The sequence below is a fragment of the Eriocheir sinensis genome, unplaced genomic scaffold (genome assembly GCF_024679095.1).
Source record: "Eriocheir sinensis breed Jianghai 21 unplaced genomic scaffold, ASM2467909v1 Scaffold1931, whole genome shotgun sequence".
In the NCBI taxonomy this organism is placed as follows: Eukaryota; Metazoa; Arthropoda; class Malacostraca; order Decapoda; family Varunidae; genus Eriocheir; species Eriocheir sinensis.
The window spans coordinates 1,246-5,993 of record NW_026111330.1 but is presented as its reverse complement, the minus strand read 5'-3'; the positions used below and the strand labels follow the sequence as shown (position 1 = coordinate 5,993).

Below are 4,748 nucleotides of genomic sequence, written 5' to 3'. Positions count from 1 at the left end.
TATATTGGCATCCAGAAAAAAAAGTATTTTGTATTTGTATTTGTATTTTGGCACCCAGAAAAAAAGTATTTTGTATTTGTATTTATATTTCGAGTCAAAACCATTTGAGGAGGATAAATACTGTTAAGAAGATAGAAAAAGAGGTAATGTTAAGCCGCGTTAAGGCGGAGGAGGAAACAAATTAAGGTTGAAGGCGAAGGAGGAAAGGATTAACGTCAGATCACGGGGAAAGCGGTTAAGGTGCGTCCACACCAGGAATCTTTGTATGACAACAATGAATCCCAGACGTTTCCCAAGTGTTTCGGTAAACCACTGGCATACATTTGAATACCCTCGGGAAATAATGTTTCCTGTCCACACCTCAGGGTTGTTCTCAGGATGTCGGTGTGTGCGGGGATTGCTACAATGGCCTCTGTGTTTTACTTATTATTGCACTCACTGGAGAGCAAGAAGAAGACAAGAAAACGCGTATGGGTGCGGTCGTTTATAGAAAGTTGAGCATTACAGAATGACTTACTTTTGGCGGAGCCGAGAGTTAATGGAGCAGGGTTTAATTAATCAATAATTTTCTTGGAAGGTCAACCACTGATTTTGAAGAACTATTACGAACGGTGGCTCCCAAAATACCACGAATCAATACCAGGCACAGAAAAGCCATTCCAGCTTCCATCAGCCTGCAGCCAAAATCTGACAGGCAGAGATCCTTTTACGAGCCTCATTAACACCTTCGAAATGTCAAAGCTGAGTTTCCATACAAACTTTCCCGGTGTGGGCGGTCCTGAGAAACAGTTAGGAAGTTTCTCATGTTTTCCATGCAGGATGGAAAACATGAGAAACCTTTCCGCGCTCGCGCGCTCGTATATGCGGGTGTGGGTGTCGGTGGGTGTCTGTGGGTGCATATGTATATGTATATATATGTGTGTGTGTGTGTGTGTGTGTAAATATATATATATATATATATATATATATTTATATATATATATATAGAGAGAGAGAGAGAGAGAGAGAGAGAGAGAGAGAGAGAGAGAGAGAGAGAGAGAGAGAGAGAGAGAGAGAGAGAGTCACACACACACACACACACACACACACACACACACACACACACACACACACACACTTAGCTAGATATTGAGGTATGTGAATGAATGATACTTATAATCCCAATCCTTTCTCTGGGTGAGGTCTCTCTCTCTCTCTCTCTCTCTCTCTCTCTCTCTCTCTCTCTCTCTCTCTCTCTCTCTCTCTCTCTCTCTCTCTCTCTCTCTCTCTCTCTCTCTCTCTCTCTCTCTCTCTCTCTCTCTCTCTCTCTCTCTCTCTCTCTCTCTCTCTCTCTCTCTCTCTCTCTCTCTCTCTCTCTCTCTCTCTTTACTATCAAGACTTGAAAATCACACACACACACACACACACACACACACACACACACACACACACACACACACACACACACACACACACACACACACACACACACACACACACACACACACACACACACACACACACACACACACACACACACACAGATATACGATAAAGTGCACTTGCTCATATCGGGAGGGTACCTGCTGGCGCTTACGAGTCCAACACTTGATCAGTCCGTGGTGAATTACACATATATTCTCTCTCAATGTTTCTCAATTATTTCCTGAATGTATCCAAGTTGTTTCTCAACTGCTTCCCGAAAAGCCTGGGAAACGTCTGGGATACATTGTTGAAATACAAAGATTCCTGGTGTGGACGCGCCTTAAGGAGAAGATTAAGGTTGAAGGCGGAGGAGGAAAAAAATTAAAGGTGGGGAGTAAGGAGGAAATTAACTTCAGGTCACATGGAGGAGGAGTAGGAGAGGATTTAGGGAGTTACTGAGGGATGGGTGGCTCTGAAGAAGGATCCACCCGCAGAAATGTGTGACGTCAAGGAAATGGGAGGCATAGGGGATGAGATGTGAGTGAAGACGACGAGAGAGACAGTAAACCGATCTACTGCTTTAACTTGGCATATGCACTACAGTCATCTATCAAAAAGAGGTTGCATCCATTTCTTGAGCGGACTGATGTCATTGCAGCAGCTGTCATGGGCCCCAGGTTTAAGCTGGCATGGATGCCATGTAAGAAAATGCAAAAGGAAGAGGTTTCCAAGATTGTGGACCTAATTATTTCCGAGTCAACTCAGTCGACCTTGAAGAAGAAAACATTTCAAGAGAGTGAGCCTTTCGTCTTTTCGGCTGGCATGAGTGCAACACGACCTCGTCGTTTTGCTTACATGCCTCCAGCTGGGCAAATGATGGCAAGTGCATCAACAAATGACACTACAGTGGTGAAGGCAGAACTTGAAACGTACCTAGAAGAAGGTGTTTTGCCTTTTGATGTCAATCCACTGAGGTACTGGCGTGATGCAAAAAGCTTCAAAAATTTGAAGCACTTTGCCAAGAATATTCTAGGGTGCTGTGCAACAACATGGACGCCCCGAACATAAAAAAAAAAGTCCCCGCAGAGAAATTAAACAGCTGTCGTGATGATAACAGAAAAAGAGCAAAGGGCGGGAGGCGAGGGGGATGAAAGGGATGGAGGGAGATGAAGGGGATGGAGAATGGAAAGGAAAGGGGGCTGATGAAGAAGTTTGAAAGAAATATATGTATAGAGAGCAAGGATGAAAGAAAGGGAGAAATAGAATGAAATAAAGAAGAGAGAAATAGAGGAACAGACGACTAAAGGGAAGTGGCAGTCCAATACAAATGTTAGGAAACTTTAGTGGGCCGTCCTCGTGAGTCAACACGCTCACTGGTGTTCTCCCTCAGCAGGTGTGTGAATGCAATGTACCTGAAAGACGTTAATTGGTGAACCAATTCTTACTATGTAAAATCAATCAATCAGTCAATCAGAGAAAGAAAATATAATTAAAAAGAAAAATTTGAAGTAAGAAAGAAAAGGGAAAGGATGGTGCGCCGGAAGCCGCGGCGGACGCTTGTGCGCGTCCCCGAGGCCCATCGGTCCTTCATCCAAGAACCGATAAACGCGGTGACCGGCGCCTTCACGGCATTTATGATTAATTTTATAATCCAGTCTGGTAGTTTTAAGAAGCGAGTTCTTGCATCCGCCCTATTCGAATCGGCGGGGCGGTGGAGCGTCAGCGAGCCCAAGGTCTCCCAGGCGAGCATGGCAGGACTGGAGGGCTCCCGGCAGGGCGCATCGGCGTCCATCGGGACCCCGACGGAGGTGCCGGAGATCTTTCGGCTACAACGCCGGGCAGGTGGGGCTCGTTAGCCGTGGTAGGCAATCTGCCTAGGAGAGCAAACTCCGAACAACAAACCCGGGCAGGTGAGGTTCGTTAGCCGTGGTAGGCAATTCACCTAGGAGAGCAAACTCCGAACAACAAACCCGGGCAGGTGAGGTTCGTTAGCCGTGGTAGGCAATTCACCTAGGAGAACAAACTCCGAACAATAAACCCGGGCAGGTTGGGCTCGTGAGCCGTCATAGGTAATCCACATATGAGAGCAAACTCCGAACAATAAACCCGGGCAGGTTGGGCTCGTGAGCCGTCATAGGTAATACACCTAGGAGAGCAAACTCCGAACAATAAACCCGGGCAGGTTGGGCTCGTGAGCCGTCATAGTCAATACACCTAGGAGAGCAAACTCCGAACAATAAACCCGGGCAGGTGGAGCTCGTTAGCGAAAGCAGTTCATCTAGGAGAGCAAACTCCGATTATAAAACCGGGCAGGTGAAGGTCGTTAGCGTGAGCAGTTCACCTAGGAGAGCAAACTCCGATTACAAACCCGGGCAGGTGGAGGTCGTTAGCGAAAGCAATTCATCTAGGAGAGCAAACTCCGATTACAAACCCGGGCAGGTGGAGGTCGTTAGCGAAAGCAGTTCACCTAGGAGAGCAAACTCCGATTACAAACCCGGGCAGGTGAGGTTCGTTAGCCGTGGTAGGCAATTCACCTAGGAGAGCAAACTCTGAACAATAAACCCGGGCAGGTTGGGTTCGTGAGCCGCCATAGGTAATACACCTAGGAGAGCAAACTCCGAACAATAAACCCGGGCAGGTGGAGCTCGTCAGCCGTGGTAGGCAATCTGCCTAGGAGAGCAAACTCCGAACGATAAACCCGGGCAGGTGGAGCTCGTCAGCCGTGGTAGGCAGTCTGCCTAGTTGAGGAAACTCGGAACTATAAAAAGGGTCTTGTGGTGCTCGTTAGATGTCGTAGACAATCCTCGTGATGGGAACACCAATGAAAAGGAAAATAAAAGGAACACCAGAAAAGGAAAATATAGTAACAAAACATCAAGAAAAGAAAATGAAAACACAGATCATCCACCTTCAGGCCCTAACATCTCCAAAATTATGGATGAGTCCTTTCTGGGGAGAAAGAGGCTCATCCAGACCAAAGAACATAAAAAATGGATGATATAGAAAGGAACACCAAAAAAATGGGAACAAGAGAAAAAAGCATCGCACAAGAAAAGTAACAACAATAACAGAACGTCAAGAAAAGTAACATACAAAGAAACATCATCCACCATTCGGCCCCAAACTAACATCACCAAAATTATGGGTGGGTCTTTTCTGGGGAGAAAGAGGCTCACCCAGACCAAAGAACATCAAAGAGGGATGATATAGAAAAGAACACCTAAAAATAGGGGAAAAAAGAGCAAAAAAACATCGCAAAAGAAAAGTAACAGCAATAACAGAACAACATCAAGAAAAGTAACATACAAAGAAACATCATCCACCATTCGGCCCCAAACTAACAT

At 45.9% G+C, this 4,748-nt stretch overlaps 1 long non-coding RNA gene across 1 annotated transcript; it reads right to left on the bottom strand.

Annotated features, from left to right (window-relative positions):
* Positions 1-3,130: 3,130 nt before the first annotated feature.
* Positions 3,131-4,127, bottom strand: LOC126990719 (uncharacterized). The gene is made up of 3 exons (XR_007744668.1): positions 4,007-4,127; positions 3,551-3,938; positions 3,131-3,414 (listed from the first exon to the last, which is right to left on the bottom strand). It is a non-coding gene; the product is annotated as an uncharacterized LOC126990719 (long non-coding RNA).
* Positions 4,128-4,748: the final 621 nt, after the last annotated feature.